This window comes from Erpetoichthys calabaricus, chromosome 4 (assembly GCF_900747795.2).
Source record: "Erpetoichthys calabaricus chromosome 4, fErpCal1.3, whole genome shotgun sequence".
NCBI lineage: Eukaryota > Metazoa > Chordata > Cladistia > Polypteriformes > Polypteridae > Erpetoichthys > Erpetoichthys calabaricus.
Genome location: NC_041397.2, coordinates 298,941,151 through 298,964,031, shown reverse-complemented (window position 1 = coordinate 298,964,031; position 22,881 = coordinate 298,941,151).

Below are 22,881 nucleotides of genomic sequence, written 5' to 3'. Positions count from 1 at the left end.
GAGGCACTGTCCCTGATGTCCATGCGATGTTGTAGAGACGTGTCAACCAAGACAGCCCTACAACATCCAGAGCCTTGAGGAACTCCGGGCGTATCTCATCCACCCCTGGGGCCCTGCCACCAAGGAGTTTTTTGACCACCTCGGTGACCTCAGTCCCAGAGATGGGGGAGCCCACCTCTGAGTCCCCAGGCTCTGCTTCTACATTGGAAGGCATGTTAGTGGGATTGAGGAGGTCTTCGAAGTAATCCCCCCACCGACCCACAACGTCCCGAGTCGAGGTCAGCAGCGCACCATCTCCACCATATACAGTGTTGACACTGCACTGCTTCCCCCTCCTGAGACGCCGGACGGTGGACCAGAATCTCCTCGAAGCCATCCGAAAGTCGTTCTCCATGGCCTCCCCAAACTCCTCCCATGCCCGAGTTTTTGCCTCAGCAACCACCGAAGCTGCATTCCGCTTGGCCTGCCGGTACCTATCAGCTGCCTCCAAAGTCCCACAGGACAAAAGGGACCGTTAGGACTCCTTCTTCAGCTTGACGGCATCCCTCACCGCCGGTGTCCACCAACGGGTTCGGGGATTGCCGCCACGACAGGCACCGACCACCTTACGGCCACAGCTCTGGTCAGCCGCCTCAACAATAGAGGCACGGAACATGGCCCATTCGGACTCAATGTTCCCCACCTCCCTCGGGACATGGTCAAAGTTTTGCCGGAGGTGAGAGTTGAAGATACTTCTGACAGGGGGCTCTGCCAGACGTTCCCAGCAGACCCTCACAACACGTTTGGGCCTACCAGGCCTGACCGGCATCCTCCCCCACCATCGAAGCCAACTCACCACCAGGTGGTGATCGGTTGACAGCTCAGCCCCTCTCTTCACCCGAGTGTCCAAGACATGTGGCTGCAAGTCCGACGACACGACCACAAAGTCGATCATCGAACTGAGGCCTAGGGTGTCCTGGTGCCAAGTGCACATATGAACACCCCTATGCTTGAACATGGTGTTCGTTATGGACAATCCGTGACGAGCACAGAAGTCCAATAACAAAACACCGCTCGGGTTCAGATCAGGGGGGCCATTCCTCCCAATCACGTCCTTCCAGGTCTCACTGTCATTGCCCACATGAGCATTGAAGTCTCCCAGCAGTACGAGGGAGTCCCCAGAAGGTATGCCCTCTAGAACACCCTCCAGGGACTCCAAAAAGGGTGGGTACTCCGAACTGCTGTTCGGCGCATACGCACAAACAAGAGTTAGGACCCATCCCCCCACCCGAAGGCGGAGGGAGGCTACCCTCTCGTCTACCGGGGTAAACCCCAATGAACAGGCTCCAAGTCGGGGGGCAATAAGTATACCCACACCCGCTCGGCGCCTCTCACCGGGGGCAACTCCAGAGTGGTACAGAGTCCAGCCCCTCTCAAGGAGATTGGTTCCAGAGTCCAAGCCGTGCATCGAGGTGAGCCCGACTATATCTAGCCGGAACCTCTCAATCTCACGCACTAGCTCAGGCTCCTTCCCCTTCAGAGAGGTGACATTCCACGTCCCAAGAGCCAGCTTCTGTAGCCGAGGATCGGACCGCCAAGGTCCCCGCCTTCGGCCACCACCCAACTCACACTGCACCCGACCTCCTTGGCCCCTCCCATAGGTGGTGAGCCCATGGGAAGGGGGACCCACATTGCCTCTTCGGGCTGAGCCCCATGGGTGCAAGCCCAGCCACCAGGCGCTCGCCATCGAGCCCCACCTCCAGGCCTGGCTCTAGAGGGGGGCCCCGGTGACCCGCGTCCGGGCGAGGGAAAACGGCGTCCAAATTTTTTATTCGTCATAGGAGGTTTGTATAACCGCTCTTTGTCTCATCCCTCACCTAGGACCAGTTTGCCTTGGGTGGCCCTACCAGGGGCATAAAGCCCCGGACAACAGAGCTCCTAGGATCACTGGGACACGCAAACCCCTCCACTACGGTAAGGTGGCGGTTCGAGGAGGGGCAGTTGGACCTACTGTAGCAATTTCTTTTTTATAAGATTTGAGAACTGGAGGAAAGGGGCACCTACTTCTGTAAAGCTGAGTGTCTTCTGGCACCAAGACTCAGTGTTCTGTTACAACTTTTTAAAACTGTTCATTGTATTAAGATTTGCAGTTTAGCTCCATCTAGTGGGTACAGCTGGTATTTTCCCTCCCTTCCCTTGCTTCCTGTCATGTGAGGTAATCAGGAAGTTAATTTAAGAATCAGGAAGGCTGCTGTCATGTACATGGAAACGCACCAGTCACAATCCGCTGTCATTTGTACTTATCTTCATGCTTGTGATACCATCATCTGTATGCATTATTTTATTGTAATGTTATCCTTCCCTATATATACAGTACTGTGCAAAAGTTTTTGGCAGGTGTGAATAAATGCTGTAAACAAAGAATGCTTTCAAAAATGGAAGTGTTAATTATTTATTTTCATCAATCAACAAAATACAGTGAATGTACAAAAGAGAAATCTAAATCAAATCAATATTTGGTGTGTCCACCCTTTGCCTTCAAAACAGCATCAATTCTTCTAGGTACACTTGAGCATAGTTTTTGAAGGAACTCCGCTGGTAGGTTTTTCCAAACATCTTGGAGAACTAACCACAGATCTTCTGTGGATGTAGGCTTCCTCACATCCTTCTGTCTCTTCATGTAACCTCAGATACACTCGATGATGTTGAGATCAGGGCTCTGTGGGGGCCATACCATCAATTCCAGGACTTCTTGTTCTTCTTTACGCTGAAGATAGTTCTTAATGACTTTGGCTGTATGTTTGGGGTCGTTGTCCTGCTGCAGAATAAATTTGGGGCCAATCATACGCCTCCCTGATGGTACTGCATGATGGATAAGTATCTGCCTGTATTTATCAGCATTGAGAACACCATTAATCCTGACCAAATCTCCAACTCCATTTGCAGAAATGCAGTCCCAAACGTTCAAGGAACCTCCACCATGCTTCACTGTTGCCTGCAGACACTCATTATTATACCGCTCTCCAGCCCTTCGACGAACAAACTGCCTTCTGCTACAGCCAAATATTTCAAATTTTGACTCGTCAGTCCAGAGCACCTGCTGCCATTTTTCTGCACCCCAGTTCCTATGTTTTCGTGCATACTTGAGTCGCTTGGCCTTGTTTCCACGTTGGAGGTGTGGCTTTTTGGTTGCAACTCCTCCATGAAGACCACTTCTGGCCTGACTTCTCTGGACAGTAGATGGGTGTACCTGGGTCCCACTGGTTTCTGCCAGTTCTGAGCTGATGGCACTGCTGGACATCTTTCGATTTCGAAGGGTAATAAGCTTGATGTATCTTTCATCTGCTGCACTAAGTTTCCTTGGCTGACCACTGCGTCTACGATCCTCAACGTTGCCCGTTTCTTTGTGCTTCTTCAAAAGAGCTTGAACAGCACATCTTGAAACCCCAGTCTGCTTTGAAATCTTTGTCTGGGAGAGACCTTGCTGATGCAGTAGAACTACCTTGTGTCTTGTTGCTGTGCTGAATCTTACCATGACATGAAACTGTCTTCCACAACCTCACCTTGGTAGCAGAGTTTGGCTGTTCCTCACCCAGTTTTAAGCCTTCTACACAGCTGTTTCTGTTTCAGTTAATGACTGTGTTTCAACCTACGTGTGACATTGATGATCATTGGCACTTGTTTGGTAGAATTGGTTGATCAGACACCTGTCTAGAATCCTACAAAATCCCTGACTTTGTGCAAGTGGACCTATAAGAATTGATGCTGGTTTGAAGGCAAAAGGTAGTAACACAAAATATTGATTTGATTTAGAGTTTTCTTTTGTTCGCTCACTTTGCATTTTGTAAATTGATAACAATAAACAATCATTATTTATATTTCTGAAAGCATTCTTTGTTTACAGCATTTTTTAACACCTGCCTAAAACTGTAGTATAGTAGCACAGTACTGTATATATTTACAAAATGGAAGTAACTCCTTTAGAAGTTTATTAATAATGTGTATATAGTGGCACAGTAATATACACTTGGAGGATATGTTTGTTGCTAATATAAAGCCACTTAGCGCTTTGTATTTTTTTTCTCTGTTTTAGTTTCACCCTTTTAATTCCAATAAACATGTGGATAAAGAAACGACTGTCTATAGAGTGTTGGATAAAGAAAGGTGTTTATCTTCTTGTCAAAGCACATAGTCTGTGTGGAGGGCAGGACACTCAGTGACTATCCAAACGGAGCTACTAAAAGCCTCAAGGACACATTCTGAGCTACAGTTCATACCCCCTGTTTAATTTTGCATCACTTTAGCCCTCTTTCACTGACTTAGATGTGCACGGGACGGAATGCAGCATCTGTAATTCATATGAATTCATGTCATATAGTGAACAATGGAGATACTCCTGAGCCATCTGCTGAATGCAGAATACACACTAAGGATGCTAAAGTAAAACAAAAGGTGTGTCTTTATGACAAATCTGGTTTAGCACTTAGCTTTTTTTATATAGAATTAGAATGACAAGTTATTCTGTGAAGACTTGGCACAGAAAAAACACTTCAGGTCTGTCGCTCCATTCAAAACCATCATGATCTGCCCAAGCAGATGTCCGATGATTATGAAGCACATGTTTATATCCCCTTGAAAAAGATCATTTAAAGTTAAAGCTACAGTTCTCAGACAGAGAGCACCTACAATTAAGAAAGAAATTTGTAAAGTCCTACAAAATGGAAATTTTGAGGGAATCCACATGCAGGTAATTGAAACCAAGCAGCACTATATGATATGTTTCTGGATGTGTGTATTTTATATACAAGCAGACATTGTTAGTTCACCCCGTTTATTTACAATATTTACACAAGTGAAACACACACAACTCCAAAACTCCCCCAAAGTCCAGGCCTCACAATGCCTTTGCCTTTCTCAGGTCCGCCTCCACTCCTCTCCTCCAAGACTCTCGTCCTCCCGACTCCAGGCACTGAATGGAGGGAGGAGGCCCCTTTTATACACACTGCTCCAGGTGCCTCCCGATTAGCTTCTGCTGGCACTCCCAAGCGTGGTGGAAGTTCCGGCTGCACACTCGGAAGCACTCAGGGTGTCCCTGGTCTTCTACCTCCTGCACTTCCGGGTGTGGTGGAAGTGCTGAGTGCCAGGGCTCCTTAGGCATTGGGGCGCCCCTTGGCGGTGACCACAGGCCCCTATAGGGTTGAGCTTCTAAGCTCTGTTCCCGTGGTCCCCAAAGCCACCAGGGCGGTCGCCCCCTCGTGGTCTGGAGGAGGTGTATTCCCTCCTCCAGTCCTTCAGGGCATCCCGGCTGGGTACCGACCCCAGCCACTTGCCACAATATCTATATATATAAAATCCCTATGTGCGTCCAGGTGTCCGTGTGTGGGTGTCTTCTGGTGAAGTGCGCATGTGCGGGGCACGGTGCGATGCGCGATATTACTGTCAGAGAAAGTTAGAGGCGTTTTACAGAAATATAAACCAGTATTACTGCGAGAGGAAATTAAAGGTACACAATACAGTGACGCATATTACAGCCACATACAAGCCAGTATTACTGTCAGAGGAGATTAAAGGCATATTACCGACGCGCACGCCTGTATTACCGCCAGAGAAAATTAAAGGTATATTACGGACGTACAAGCCAGCGGACGTACAAGACTGTATCCTTCAATAAGGGCGCGCACAAAAAGGCGAGCTTCAAAAAGGCGACCTCAATTGAGCGCAGCGAATAAAGGCGCACGTAAATAAAGATCTGAACCTTTGTTGCTCTTCACATATTCCAGAGCCATTTGAACTAAATTATCTACGAACGCCTTTATTCACCGCGCTCAATTGAGGTCGCCCTTTTGAAGCTCGCCTTTTTGTGCGCGCCCTTATTGAATAGAGCCGCACAAGACAGTATTACTGTCACAGAAAATTAAAGACACACAATACACGGCGGCAGCCCACGAAGAACGGTCAGCTCAGCAAGTAAACATCAACAAAAGAAAGGCTGAAAGAAAGAAAAATACGACCAACAAAAAGAATGAGGTCAAAGTCCCTTGCCATTTAATATAGACTGTTCCTACTAATGTTTATGCACTACTGTTCTAGCGCCCGTTATTGTAACGGGCTAAATGACTAGTATATATATAATTATTTTTAATTAATTTTGAGCTAATATTTGTCTGGCCTATGTGTTGTTTTTATTGATTCCATATCTACATTTGTAATGGTGTAATGTCCCTTTAAATGTAGTTTTGGTCTTTCTTGGCTGAACTCTAGGAGGCGGGGCCACCCTGACATCACCACTCTAAACTCTCCTTTGAATTGGCAGAGCAGGCTCAGGAGTTGGGTATCATTTGTTTGTTGGTGTTTATGTGAGTATTTTGTTGCTGGTTTTCTTGATTTAGTGTGCTCTGGTTAAAGGATTCTGATTTTTGGATTTCACTTTTGGACTTGTTTGCTTGGGATTTTTTTAAAGGCATCATAAAGTGCTTCTTTTTTGCTCTTTTGACCCTTTTCTGTAAATAAATAAATCCTTGACCTATGAAAGATTGTTAGTTTAACAGTTATCCCTCCTTCTGTATGGTTTTAGTTATATTTACTGGATGTTTATAGTTGTGTTGCCTGTTATGGGCCTACATATACAATACAATACAATACAATACAATTTATTTTATATAGCCCAAAATCACACAAAAAGTGCCGCAATGGGCTTTAACAGGCCCTGCCTTTTGACAGCCCCCCAGCCTTGACTCTCTATGAAGACAACGGAAAAACTCCCAAAAAAATCCCTTGTAGGGAAAAAAATGGAAGAACCTTTGTGAAAGGCAATTCAAAGAGAGACCCCTTTCCAGGAAGTTGGGAGTGCAGTGGGTGTCAAAAAGGGGCTAAACACAACACAATACACAGAACAGAACACAAGTCATCCTCAACACCAGTTCAAGCCAGCAGGTAGCCTTGGGGTTTGGGCTGAAGTCAGGTGAGCCTCTGCTGGGCAGAACAGGTAGATTTCTGACCTGATCCCTGGCTTGTTTTAGGGGGTCTCGCGCCTACTAGCTGTACTAAAGTCACATTTTGCTTGAAGCAGAAGTCTAAATGTGGGAAAAGCTGTACAAATGGGGTGTTATAAAGTGGATATATTTAACATTTATGCATATATTGTTAATTGTAATCACACAGCATAATTGAACCAAAATAAAGAATGCAGAATCTTCCATGACATTACAGGCACTCAATCAGTGAATCAGTGCTTAATCAGAGAAATGTAAAGAGGCTGCTGCTCGCACAAAGGAATCAATCTACCTATCTATATATTGTGAGCTGTAGGGGGCATCTCAGATCCCCTAACCCCAGACACAACTATACCAAATGCAGTCAATGCCTTTTATTGTTATGATCTATTTAAAGGCTTCTTCAGCATAATATAAATGGAATCCACTACCTTTTCTTTTCTTTCTTGTTCTCTTCTGTCCTCTTTCTCCACTCTTCCCCAGGTGAGCTTTGTTGTTGCTGTTCTCCTCCAGACTCTGAGCCCCTAAGGCAAAGGATTCTTTTTCAAACTGGATCCATGAAGCCAGGAAGCATTCTGGGTCAGGTGGAACCTTCACCTTATGGGGGTCCTGCTTTCAGCAGCTCCCTCCATTGGCCCCCAAGGACCCTAAAAATTGTGCCCACCAGATCTAAAACTCCCAGCGGCCCAGTGAGTGTCCAGGTGGAATTCAGTCCAGAGAGATGCTGTCATCCAGTATACTGGGAGAACACATGGCCTCCTAACCAAAAAAAGGAGCTACTGAATATACTCGCATATAAATCGGGTCTTGAAACCCAAAAAATCGATCATAAAATCAGACCCCAACTTGTACACCCATTCAAAAATATGACATTTACATTTTTTTTACTTCTTCTTGCTTCCTTCAATCTCACATCAGTTTCTCAGACACATCGAATTTTGTTGCACAGCACAGTTACCAATTTCTTTCGCCACTTCAATGACATTTAATTTAAAACCAGCTTCATATTTTCTTCTGATCAAACGCTTCATCATATATAAGGGATGCTCTTACGATAAAGGTGTGAGATACAAAAAACACAAATCAGCGCAAACGTCGCTTCGGAATAGTTGAGGTATTACCGTGTGATCATGTAGGTACAATACATAGAAATAAAAAGGCTGTGTGCTCTGTGGTTACTCTTTCAGGTGGGCATTAGCATATCACAATCTCTTGGACCAACAGTGTGAGTTTTCTGCATTCGACTTATACGACCGACATTATAAAATATCAGAAATTATATGATAAAATCAAACCCTGACTATGGTATACAGTATCTGTTGATAAGGATAATTTCTTCCACAATGAAAGCCAATCTTAGAAAGTTACTGTTAATATTAAGTTCACAGAAGTGTTTCACATCATTACTTAGATCATGGTACAGTCTTTTCCCCCCTGTAAGTTAACACAAAATAGAACTTTTTGAGAGTGTTAATTAAGACAGTCAGGAAATAGTCTCACTTCTAGCATGATAAGTTTGCAAATGGGAAATTGCCATACAGTTTTATGACCATACTTAACGTGCTTGCTGTTTTGATATGTACATTTGAAAGTATGACTGTATGACCGAATTTTGAGAAATACAAAACAAGTTAAATAAGCCTTAAAAATAACCTTCTTTATATAAGAACTTTTATTTTCTCTAATACTATTTTTTCTCTATTCTTGTGTGAACTGTCTTGTTTTGAATTTTTACTAAAAATTTTATTTGGTCTTTGGAAATATTTGAAAACACGTCACACCATTGCCTGAACTGTTCTATGAATTAAACTAAAAGCAGCAGAACTTATAGTGCCTTTCACATCTATCTATCTATCTATCTATCTATCTATCTATCTATCTATCTATCTATCTATCTATCTATCTATCTATCTATCTATCTATCATCTACCGGTATGTTTGTACAGTCAGTCATTTTCCAACCCGCTATATCCTAACACAGGGGTCTGCTGGAGCCAATCTCAGCCAACACAGGGCGCAAGGCAGGAAACAAACCCCGGGCAGGGCGCCAGCCCACTGCAGAACACACACACACACACACTAGGGACAATTTAGGATCGCCAATGCACCTACCCTTCATGTCTTTGGACTGTTTTTGATGTCACTACACTGGTTACCTGACTTTAAAATACTGCTTATGGTTTACAAAGCCTTAAATAATCTTTCTTCATCTTATATATCGGAATGTCTGACATCTTATATTCCAAATCGTAACCTTAGATCTTCAAATGAGTGTCTGCTTAGAATTCCAAGAGCTAAACTTAAAAGAAGTGGTGAGGTGGCCTTCTGCTGTTATGCACCTCAAATCTGGAATAGCCTGCCAATAGGAATTCGCAAGGCTGATACAGTGGAGCACTTTAAAACACTGCTGAAAACACATTACTTGAACATGGCTTTCTCATAACTTCATTTTAATTTAATCCTGATGCTCTGCATATTCAATTAATTATCATTACTATTCATGGTGGCTCCAAAATCCATACTAACCCCTACTCTCTCTTCTGTTCTTTTTCTGGTTTTCTGTGGTGGCGACCTGCACCACCACCACCTGATCAAAGCACCGTGATGTCCCTACATTGATGGATTAAAGGCCAGAAGTCCATGTGACCGTCATCATCAGTACAAAGAGGACTGTTCATTTATGTTAGGTAGAATTCCCAGAGGGGGCTGGGTGGTCTCATGGTCTGGAACCCCTGCAGATTTTATTTTTTTCTCCAGCCGTCTGGAGTTTTTTAAATTTTTTCTGTCCTCCCTGGCCATCGGACCTTACTTTTATTCTATGTTAATTAGTATTCTCTTATTTTAATTCTTATTTTGTCTTTTATTTTTCTTTTCTTCATCATTTAAAGCACTTTGACCTACATTATTTGTATGAAAATGTGCTACATAAATAAATGTTGTTGTTGTTGTTATCATCAAGTCCTTCCATGAGAACCCTGAATACAATAAGGACTGATCATTGATGTTAGGTAGAATGCCTAGAGGGGGCTGGGTGGTCTCGTGGCCTCTGAACCCCTGTAGATTTTATTTGTTCTCCAGGGGCCTCATGTATAACGCCGTGTGTAGAACTCACACTATAACATGGCGTAAGCACAAAAGCGGGAATGTGCGTACGCACAGAAAAATCCAGATGCAGGAATCTGTGCGCACGCATACTTTCACGTTCTTCCACTACATAAATCCCGATCAGCGTGAAAAATAACGCACGTGCACGCGCCTTCTGTCCCGCCCCAACTCCTCCCAGAATTACACCTCTTTGAATATGCAAATCAATATAAATAGCCTTCTGTGAAAGACAATGGGAAAAGCACGGGAGAAAATATAAGAATTTCAGCGAATACCAAGTAGAGGCAAAGGAAAAATGTACTATTTGTTGGTTTAAACAGTGGTATAATCAACAAAAGAAAGTTGATCGAGTGACAGAGTGTCGGAAAAACTCGAAAGATCAAATTCACAAAGTCGCACGGTGCCCGAAATAAAAAAGAATTCACATATCAAAGTCGCCGTGAAAAGGCGAGTCGTAGCCCACCATCTGAGTGTCATATGAAAGCTTATTAGGGTACAAACAAAAAACATAGGCACACAGTGGGAAAAAAGCACGAAATGTCAACTTTAATCTCGAAATTTCCACTTTAATCACGTAGTTTATTTTGCCATTAAAGTAGAACATCATAAACTTCATCTTAAAATCGTTTATTTTACTAGTTTCTCAAGTAGCATGTTAAATGCTTTGTTCTGTATTTGATCTTCTATGTGCTCTATGTGTGTGAATCACTACGTGCTTCCGTTCTTTCTCTTTCTCCGACAGGACACAGAATGCATTACATTCGAGATATTACAGCTCTCTGAATAATTAAAATACTGAGATGTATACGTGATATCATTTTCATGATGATAGGAATGAAAGCATGTTATTAAACATGGGAACACGGTGGCGCAGTGATTGTTCATATCTCACGCAAGAGGCTTGCTGCGCCATGTGCAACCTTCGATGAAATAATTTATTACAGAAGTACTGTCTCTTTCAAACGTACTAACCTCCAATTCCTGTCCTTACTTTTCTTTCTCCAAATACCCAATTGCCACACAATCAGCTCTGTAATAGACGTGAAGCCATCTGTAAGCTAGAACGCCGATTCTTCAAAACTTTTAAGGAACATTGAAATATCTTCATAGTACATGTTTAATTATTCTATTCGTCTATCCTTCCAGTGTCACGTCAGCACCAGCAATAACACAGTGCAAGGCAGGAGCTATCCGTGAACTAGCTAGCGCTGCGGCACCATGTCCTCACATGTTTAATTATTAACAGTACAGATTATTTAAATGAAGTTAAAGTTTTATCTGTATACTATAAGCAACATATTTTGCTGCATTTCATCTTAAAAATGATATTGTCATCGTACGCGCATTATAAAGTAGCGCAGGTTGTGCAATATTATAACTGTAGTGTAAGTTTAAAGTGAGGTCATTGTACTTATAAGTACAAACAGTTCTACAAGGAGCACTTGATGGACTGATTGAGTGCATTTATAGTTCTTGGGATGAAACTGTTTCTGAAACGCGAGGTCCGTACAGGAAAGGCTTTGACGCTTTTTGCCGTGGTTGAGGTAGTGTGTACTTGAAACTATATACCGATAATTCTCTTTCTGATCATCTGCTGCTGTGATTCACACTCAGATACAGTGGTATAAATACTCCGAGTGGTGCAGTGAGAGTAATATGGAAAAAGATGATCCGCAGTGGCAACCCTTAACGGGAGCAGCAAAAAGAAGAAGAAGATGCAGTGAGCGTAACAACGCTAAAGCAGTTATGGTATTTGGAATACTATGGCTATTCCCTGGCCTATTATATTGCTGCAGGTTAATTACAATCAGATGCATTACACTAATAAACAATATGCAGTTAATTTCAGTGTATTTATAAAGCTGCGTCAGAAATGTGGAGCTAAGAAAGAAAGGATGAGCACACAGGAACAGTAGTTTGACCATTCTGTGGAACATTGTATTGTTACAGGTTAATTACAATCAGATGCATTAAATTTATGAACGATATGCTGTTAATTTCAGTGTATTTGATAAAGTCGCTGCCGTTGATGTGGATCTAAGAAAGGGTAACCACACAGGAACAGTAGCACTGCTTTGTCGCTGGGTGCCGCCAGTCTGCAAAACCGAGCGGAGAAATTGCGTACGCCAAGGTATGAGTTACCGTGGAAATGTGCGTGGCTTTACGCCAAGTTTAGGTTTTATACATCGCGATTTGAGCGTGGAAAGGTTCGTACGCAACATTTCTGTGCGTACGCACCGTTTATACATGAGGCCCCAGGCATCTGGAGTTTTTTTTTATTGTTTCTTTCTGTCCCCTCTGGCCATCGGACCTTACTTTTATTCTATGTTAATTAGTGTTCTCTTATTTTAATTCTTACTTGGTCTTTTTTCTCTTTCTTCATTATGTAAAGCACTTTGAGCTACAATATTTGTATGAAAATGTGCAATATAAATAAATGTTGTTGTTGTTTTTGTGGGAGGAAACTGGAGCACCCGGAGGAAACCCACACAGACACGGGGAGAACATGCAAACTCCATGTTTGTACATTAATGTCAAAAAGTAAGCAGACCCTCTTTTATTTGTATGGTTTTATTTATCAGCATAACTAATAATCATCTGCCCCACCAAGTCTCCACATTAGATAACTCTTACATTTTAGTTGGCAAATAATCCATAATATATTTTACTTTGTCATCTGTCATTGTTTATTATACAAAAATTAGCCAATATGCAAAATCCATGTGTGAAAAAGCAAATAAGAAAGAAATTTGAGTCTACTGCTGATAATCAAATGAATTAATATAGATAGCCGTCAGAAATTATACATTCAAGAAACAACTATCAATGTTGCTTATGAACTTGTAATGGAAAATATGATTATGAAAATGGATAGATAAATAGACTAGTAATTATTCTGTCAAATAGGTCCTTGCTGAGATGGCTTCCAACTCTGTGAATCCTTACTATGACAGATTATAAATTGAATAGAAAAAAAACAAACAAGAACATATCATATGAGAATTAAACTCATGTGTTCTGCAATCTTATATTTGTAAAAGTTATTATTGTGTAATGTCTCTTTATTTTGTACATGAAGTCCCCTGATAAATTGGACTCTGTGCTTTCTACTTGTTTCCTTGTGTTGACATCATAATTGCTGAAATAAAATGCTTGAATAAGTCATTTCCATTCCCAAGTCTCTCTTTATTTCTCTGTTCCTCTTGTTTCTTTTCCCAAAATCCAAGGCAGCATAATTTATTCCATGAACCTGCAATAGGTAGAGCAATTAATGAACAAACTTTTAAAGCATCTACATTTACATTATTCCTCTTGTATGTTTGTTGTTCTTTCATCTAGATTTGGGTTCCAATAGTTTACTATATTATGTTTATTGCTTTGCTGCATGTGTTGATCCAATATAATTTATTTAACAGTAGAAAATAGTTATTACTTTTGCTATATCATATTGTTTTAACAGCATAATGCAGTATATCACTACACCATTTTAGAATAAACTACGAACATTTTTGCTTACAATCTGCAATTGGTCTGAATTAAATTTATCAAGAAAGCTCTAACATTGAATGTTATTCCTAGTTCATCTTACCTGAGCACTGTCTGGCTCGTCATTTTCAAATGTTTCACCAACTTTCTGTTCACCATCCACTAAAGACAAAGTTTACAAAACAAAGTATTAAAGTATTGCAAATATTGTAAAGATGCTGGACTGGAGATTAACCTGAAAAGACTCAATATAAATGAAAATACAGATAGCGACTTGAATTATGAATGGCACGGTAGTGCAGTAAGGACCTGTGTTTGCATCCCAAGTGCTCCTTACATGGAGCTTTCATGTTCTCCCCATGTCCTTGTGAGTTTCCTCCCATATCAGAAGATATGCAGGTTAGGTGAATCGGTGTACTCCTTTTGTATGTGTGTGTGTGTGTCTGAGGGAGTTCAAACTTTGATGGACTGGCACCCTACCCAGGTGTTGTTCCTGCCTTGTGCCCAATGATTTCTGGGATATGCCCTAGCCCCAAGTGGCCCTGCCCTGGAAAATTGGGTTAAGAAAATGAACAAATGACTAGCATTACAGTATATTAAAGATAAGCACAATCAGAAATTTTGACTGGCAACAGACTACAGTATGTTAAGAGAAATATTTGTGGAGAGAACAAGAAAAACCCAAGCCTTATTGCTTAATAGGATGAACAAATTATGTGCAGTAAATTCACGTTTATTAAGATGTGCAGCAATATGTGAGACTGAAGAGGCATAACAAAATAGAGTGCATTTAATGTGTTATAAGTGAAAGTTACTCACTTTTACTTTGGCAGCCATGTCCGGTCTTCTTTGTCACACACACAAGAAGCAAAATCAAAAAGACAATGTTGCTTATACCCAGGGTTAGGACGACAGGGTCAAGTTGTAATTGGTTTTCTTTATCTGTTAAAAACATAATCACAAAAATATAGTAAAATAAGGAGAAAACTGTTGCATGCCACACTAAGGGAATTATCTGTTACCTTCATCAGTTTCTGCATCCTCTCTTTTTAATATTTTAATGCTAAAAACTTATTTTTTTAATCTGACACAGGGGATATAGAACTTTCTTTATTGTCATCCCTCTTGTTGGAAATACATCTCTATTCAATACCAAAACGAACATCAGTGAAAGTAATGTAAATGTAAAGACAGACCGGGTGTTGTCAAATGGACACGTCAGGATTCTTGATGGTAATCTGATGGCTTCTCCCACTGCACACCACGGTCCTTTCCAATTAAGTTATGGCTGACTAGAAATGACTAGAAGCTGTGGCAGAGGGTAGGAACCTTACCTGGCCAGGAGGCCTGCCAGCAGGGGAGAGAGCGTGCATAGGTCATTATCTCTAGATGGCAGCCCACAGGGTACCATGGGAAATGGAGTTCTACAACTCAGCCCTGTTGGGTTCTGTGGGCACCACCAGGGGGGGTGGGCTGCAGGGTCTGGGAAGCCCTACTTGGTCGAGCTCCCTCCTCACTTGGAGGTGATTCTGGTCCACACACATGGGACAATGGAAGTAATCCCAGGCATTACAAAAAAAGTCCGCTGCCTCACCTCTGGGTGCCAGATTTGGGAAGAAGATGACGAAGCTTGCTGGTGGAGTGGAAGCAGAAAGAGGCAGAGAGAGAAAGGAAGAGAAGAAGAAAAGAACTTGCTGTGTACTTTGGTGCTGTACTGTGATATATTACTGTGGGAAATGCTTCAGGGAAGAGTTTCCCAAATAAAAGTCCTTGTTTGTGCTGGATTTGTGTCTGTGTTGTGTGTTGGAGAGCTGGAGCACTCTGTACAGGCCACATAGTATTTTTTTTGATGAAATTTGTAGTTTACATTTTGTGCAACACATTTTTTTAAACGTTTTTAAAAAATAAGCATTTAGGGTTATTTCTAGTAAAACCAGAAATAAAAAAAATGAAATGTTCTGTAGTGAAATGAAAGTTCTTGTGAAATGATTTACTTAAAAATGAATAACGCTTGGCGGCACGGTGGCGCAGTGGGTAGCGCTGCTGCCTCGCAGTTGGGAGATCTGGGGACCCGGGTTCGTTTCCCGGGCCCTCCCTGCGTGGAGTTTGCATGTTCTCCCCGTGTCTGTGTGGGTTTCCGCCGGGCGCTCCGGTTTCCTCCCACAGTCCAAAGACATGCAGGTTAGGTGGATTGGCGATTCTAAATTGGCCCTAGTGTGTGCTTGGTGTGTGGGTGTGTTTGTGCGTGTCCTGCGGTGGGTTTTCACCCTGCCCAGGATTGGTTCCTGCCTTGTGCCCTGTGTTGGCTGGGATTGGCTCCAGCAGACCCCCGTGACCCTGTGTTCGGATTCAGCGGGTTGGAAACTGGATGGATGGATGGATGAATAACGCTTTAGTATTTCATGACTGAAAAAGGATGTCAGATTTGATGATGACTGGTTGATCAAGAAGGTCATGACAGAGGTAAGCACATACATGTACTTGTGCACACAAGAAACACTTTTTATGTATAATTACAGTGCCATCCATACAGTTTGAAACACATCACATTTTTCCATCCACATTAATTCCTCTGCTCCACTGTGTAAAATTATAAATCAAGTAATTCATATGTAATTTAAGTGCTCATTGCAGATTTTCATTTAAAGGGATTTGCATACATTTCAGTCACACCATGTAGAAATGACAACACTGTTTTTTCATGGTCCCCCCATTTCAGAGCACCATAATGTTTGGGACACAAAAATGGCAGGTCTATTATAGCCATCATATTTAGGACTTTGCTGCATATCCTTTGCATGTGATTCAGCTGTTATGCCAGTTGTAGAACAAAGTGAACCATTAGTTGAATCAAGCAATAGTGATGACAATGTGATTTGGTCGTCAGACAGTGACACGGATAGTGAAACTGATGCATATGGCAGTGTATGACTGAACAGCATTATGCCTGATGAATATGGACCTGTGAAGCCTCACCATGGTGCAAGTAGCTTCATGGCAAAAATGGCAAGATTGACAGTGATCAAGTAGAACGAGAAGAAAGATGTTAGACCCTAAGCACAGCTCATTACGCAACAACTGTTAATGTTTGTGTTAGGGGACGTTATTAAGCTTTGTGCTATGTTAGCTTTCAATAACACCAGAAGCATGTCGATCATGCAGTTCAGGCACTGGCATTCTGTTATAAGAAAAGTATGCAAAGAAACACAATTCTACTTTCCCAATTACAATGTTGGGCTGTGTGTTGGTGGCTATTTCAAAACATCACATAAAGGACATGTATTAAATCTGCATCAGTGAGGCAGGGGACACTAGGCAGACCTTTTTTTTTTTTTTGCTATATTTCCGTTGACATTTTGGTATTTACATGTTTTTGTTACGCAAACTAACATTTTTTCTTGCTAAAAAAATTCAGTGTTTTTGGCTCATTTTTCTGGGGGATAAACAAAACACTAAGGAGGCCACCTGTAAACCAGCCATAATCTTAACTACTACTAAAAAGTTTGATGATTTAACAAAATCAAACTTTTAGGAAGCTAGAAACTTGTAACATTGAACTTTTTTCTTAAATATTTCTATAAACAGCAGTGTTTTCCAGGTATAATATTTTAAGGTCATTGTTGGATGTGGACACCAGCCTCTTTTGTATTCAAAGGCCGTTGACTTGTTTCTGGTGTTTATTGTCTTTGAAATTAGTTCCAAATTCTGCAATTTTGACACATAAATGATTAAGAGCATTTATTTCCGAAACTGTCTTCTTCCAGAACACAATCACAATAGGAGGATTGTGTGCCTGCTTAATGAATTAACTTAATGTATGAGTACAATAGATGCTATTTGACATTTTTCTACATTTATATATTGATTAGTGTATATAATTATCAATTACGTTACCTGTAAGTTCTGTTCCATTTCCTAGAAAGACTTTTCCACACATCACTAAAGCGCAGTAATAAGTTCAGCCATCTTGGTGGCTGAAATTCTTTTTTTGAAGGTTGATTTCCTTTTATTTTCCTGAGTGGTTCTTATAGTTTGATAGGAACCTCCGATGGAGCGATGAATCCAGAATACCTGATGAGCATCTCCAAACACTCCTTTGTTTATTATACACTCCAAAGTCATGTTGTCTCCATACTGGACTGGTTTCAAGACCGGTGGCTGAAAAATTCCTCTAATTGCTTCATTACCTGATTAAAGAATTTAGATGACTGTGTGTATTTGGCTAGCAAGTTAGCTCAGGGATAACAGTAAAGCGGTTAAAGTCAACTGGATTGGCCAGTCTAATGACATGAATATTTTTTGAAAGACCAAGAACAAATATCTTGATAAAGTTTGGGCCTCTTGTAGCCCATGGGGTTCTGGGTTGCAGCCTAGGTCAGCCCTTTTAGAAGTCCGGCTGTGAGAATAAGAATACCTTGACATCAAAGAATGTAAACTCTAACAAGCTCAACATTTATATAACAAGTTCTGTTATCGGATTGGCACTGAATTAAGCAATTTAGTTCAAATAAAACTCTCCAACCACTGCGGCCATTGAGAACTAAAAGCCAAACCTTTACACTAGAGATTAATAGTTTTAGAACATTATTTTATTATGAACAAATAAATAAGTAAATAAATAAATGTAATGCCCCTTAAACATTGTTAAAATTTTTAAACAAATACAGATGCAAAATCTGTATCAAATAAATGTTATCTATCTATCTATCTATCTATCTATCTATCTATCTATCTATCTATCTATCTATCTATCTATCTATCTATCTATCTATCTATCTATACTGCTCAAAAAATGCACTCTTTATAATGACAGTATAGCATCAAATCAGTGAAACTTCTGGGCTATCGAACTGGTCAATTAAGTAGCAGAGGGGCTTGTTAATCAGTTTCAGCTGCTTTGGTGTTAATGAAATGAACAAGAGGTGCACTAGACGGGCAACAATGAGACGACCCCCGAAACAGGTATAGTTAGACAGCTGGAGGCCACTGACATTTTTCCCTCCTCATCTGTTTTGTCACTCGTTTTGCATTTGGCTACGGTCAGTGTCATTATCAGAAGCATGAGGCCATACCTGAACCCTACAGAGTTTGGTTGGAAAGGTAGTCCAACTTCTCCAGGATGGCAGGCACATCAATACGTGACATTGCCAGAAGGTTTGCTGTGTCTCCCAGCACTGTCTCAAGAGCATGGAGGAGATTCCAGGAAACAGGCAGTTACTCTAGGAGAGCTGGACAGGGCCCCTCGTAGATGGTCCTTAACCCATCAGCAGGACTGACCAGTATCTGCTCCTTTGGGCAAGAAGGAACAGGATAAGCACTGCCAGAGCCTACAAAATGACCTCCAGCAGGCAGGCCACTGGTGTGAATATCTCTGACCAAACAATCAGAAACAGACTTTATGAGGGTGGCCTGAGGACCTGACGTCCTCTAGTGGGCCCTGTGCTCACTGCCTGCCTGGCACCGTTGAGCTCAAATGGCATTTACCATAGAATACCAGAATTGGCAGGTCCACCACTGGCACCCTGTGCTTTTCACAGGTAAGAGCAGGTTCACCCTGAGCACATGTGACAGATGTGAAAGGGTTTGGAGAAGCCATGGAGAATGTTATGGTGCCTGTAACATCGTTCAGCATGACCGGTTTGGTGGTGGGTCAGTGATGGTCTGGGGAGGCATATCCATGCAGGGACACACAGATCTCTACATGCTAGACATTGGCACCTTGACTGCCATTAGGTATCGGGATGAAATCCTTGGAGCCATTGTCAGATCATATGCTGGTGCATTGGGTCCTGGGTTATTCCTGGTGCAGGACAATGCCCGGCCTCATGTGGCAAGAGTATGCAGGCAGTTCCTGGAGGATGAAGGAATTGATACTATTGACTGGCCCTCACATTCTGCTCGCCTGTCCTCAATCCAATAGAACACCTCTGGGTGGGACATTATGTTTCGGTCCATCTGACGCCTCAGACTGTCCAGGAGCTCAGTGATGCCCTGGTCCAGATCTGGAAGGAGATCCCCCAGGACACCATCCATTGTCTCCTTAGGATGTTGTCAGGCATGCAAAGAGGCACGTGGGGGCCATACAAACTACTGAGTATGATTTGGAGTTGCGGCAAAGAAATTTCGGCAAAATGGACTCGTCTGCCTTCCTCATCATTTTTTCCCTTTGATTTTCGGGGTGTTTTTGAATTCAGCCCTCTGTAGGTTGGTCATTTTCATTTCCATCAAACAACGTGGCATCCTTTCGTTCCTAACACATTACCATATCAGTCCATATCAGTAGAGATAGCCAGCAGGATTTTTTCCCATTGAGATCTGATGTGTTTTCAGAGTGTTCCTTTATTTTTTTGAGCAGCTTATATATACAGAGTGTGTAAGAGCCAGTCTTAGAAAATCAAGGCTTTGAGTTAAACTCATATTAGTGTTTGTTTATTTTGAATAGAATATAATTTTCTTTTATAGCTATATATTATGATATAGCCTTTCACCCCCTGTAAGTTAATATGAGATAGAAGCTATATCTGTAATATAGGGTGTTAATTAAGTCAGTTTGGATTTCGTCCCATAGAGAGCAGGGACTGACAGACCTATTTGCAGTTTTTCAATGAGATAGGCATACAGTTTTCTAACCGTTTAGAAATGGTTCAACTGTATGTGCAAACTTAAAGAAATCAACAGAACTTTTCTTAAACAAAAACATTTCTTTATTTACTTTGCAATGTCTATTTTTCTGTATTTTTGTGTGAACTGTTTTACTTTGAATTTTTACTAAAGATTTTAAAAATGGACAAAAAAGGACAAACAAACTGTGATTGCCTTTACTACACTGTTAGCATGCAGACGTATCTTGCTCAACTGGAAGAATCCTAACTCACCTCTGTTAAGTCAGTCGACGACTGATGTTAAATATTATTTGAAATTGGAAAAATCAAATTCCCACTTAGAGAATCTGTGCATAACTTTTTTAAAACCTGACAGGATCTAATCAATAACATTTTAGAATAAGCATTTATATTGAGGAAGCAGATTCCCTCCCATTTTCTTTTTCTTCTCCACTTATCTTTATTCACTTATTAATTCATCTATCTACTTATTTTTACTAGCTTTAAGTTTTACTCTGCAGGCCATGCTCTCTTTCTCAGGGATGGGGGTTGATTTGTTATTTATCCTATTTTGGTAAAAATGTATCTATTTGTATTTCAATAAAATCAATCAAATTAAAATTAAAAATTAAAAACAAAGATATTTTGTTTGGGTGGCACGGTGGCGCAGTCAGTAGCGTTGCTGCCTCGCTGTAAGGAGACCTGGGTTCACTTCTCGGGCCCTCCCTGCGTGGAGTTTGCATGTTCTCTCCGTGGGTTTCCTCTGGGTACTCCGGTTTCCCCCCACAGTCCAAAGACATGCAGGTTAGGTGTAATGGCGACCCTAAATTGTTCCTGGTGTGTGTGTGCGCCCTGCCCGGGGTTTGTTTCCTGCAGTGTGCCCTGTGTTGGCTAGGATTGGCTCCAGCAGACCCCGTGACCCTGTAGTTAGGATATAGCGGGTTGGATAATGGATGGATGGATGGATATTTTGTTTGTGGAATCATTTCAACAGGTCACACTATTGCCAGAATCTCATGAAGCAAACTAAAGCTGCAGAACTTTCATAATTTTGGTTAAATGCAGCTACATAGTGTATATATATATATATATATATGTATCAGGCATGTCTCTGTGAACATCTCGCATGATGTTTTTCTGATCGACATTGTGTCTTTAGTGTTTTGTTCCATGTTATTTTGTTATTTTGTGTGAAGCAATGTGTAATATTTAATAGATACATGTTATGTAAGAATAAGAAAAAATAATGTATAAATATTAACAGTCTAATTGCCATCACCATACAATAAATGAGTATTTTAATTTTATGACATGCATCAGCAATCTATATACTTGACAAAAGAAAATATTAAAGATCTTTCAGTTTTTTTCATTTAGTGTTTTGCATTTTACTGACATTTCTGAAGAATATTTCGTCACAAATCTCAAAAAGCACTCACCTGTTAGGCAGATCTCAGTTCCATTGCCAAGCATCATGACTTTACCCCTCACCATGCCACAGTAATATGTCCCCAAATCTGAAGTGTTGATATGTGTGATAGACAGATTGAGAGAGCTGCTGCTTTTCATCACTTGATATCGTGTGCTCCCATCATTTGGTGTATAAGACACATTTCCATTATTTGACCAGAACACAATAGTTTCAGGTGCATGTCCAGGTGTGTGTTTAATCCAAATATAGGTGTCTGGATAAAATGTCGGCATGTGGCACTCCAAGTCTACTGAAGCTCCCAGCTGGGCTCTAACTGACCGGTGTGGCTGCTTGATTAAGGATGCAGAAATTACATCTGGAAAGGTGAAAAAAGAGCATACAAGATATGTGAATGAAATCAACAAAATCAGCAATTGCCATAAAAATTAAAAGGCTCTGTTGGTGCATTTTTATATGTGAATGAAGTGGTTTTTTTTAGATTGTCGATAGTTCAATCAAATCTGTACAAAAGGTCTTTATTAACACTCTAAAACACAGTCATATTCTTACAATTCATGGTTTATCACCACTGCCATTACGTATCAGTGACACAGACCTGATTACTAGCATTCAGAAATTTGCAATGATGATACATTTTGTTGTATAATTTTTACATGTATTTGGGAAAAAAGCAAGTAAGTAGTTAGTTTTATACTTACAGTTTTCACAGAACAACAAGAAAAGGATGGAGCACACAGTCATTTTAGTAACTCGTGTAATCTCATAAGAAGAGGCAGTGGAGCTTCTCACTTGTGTCACTAATGATAAGTCACAGAAATGGGCGGGCAGTAAGCTTTACACTCCTTTGGTGTTTACTTCAAGGGACATTATGCAAGCATTACTTCAATTCTTCAAGATGTGAACATCCTTTACCTTAAGCCACAACAATGAAATCAGTGTGATTCACAAAATGAAAGGTAGCTGGAAATTTGGGTTTGCTTTTCTGAAAGTCTCTTAATATCATGGCTGAATGTGGCATACCGAAAACAGCAGCACCTCAGTCTTTGTGATGAGTTTTTGGACACATTTTAAGAATATCCTCCTGCCTCATCCGACACGAACAGTTTGGCTTGGTAATTTCTATTTTATGAGAATCTGAGGACTGGATGAAAGAAGTACATACTTCTCTTAAGGTCGTGTGTCTTCTGGCACCTGATGGAGGTACTGAAAGACTGAATGTCATATTTTTAAGTACAGTGCATACCCCGCTGTTTAGTTTAGTACTACCTCAGCCCACTGTTACTGG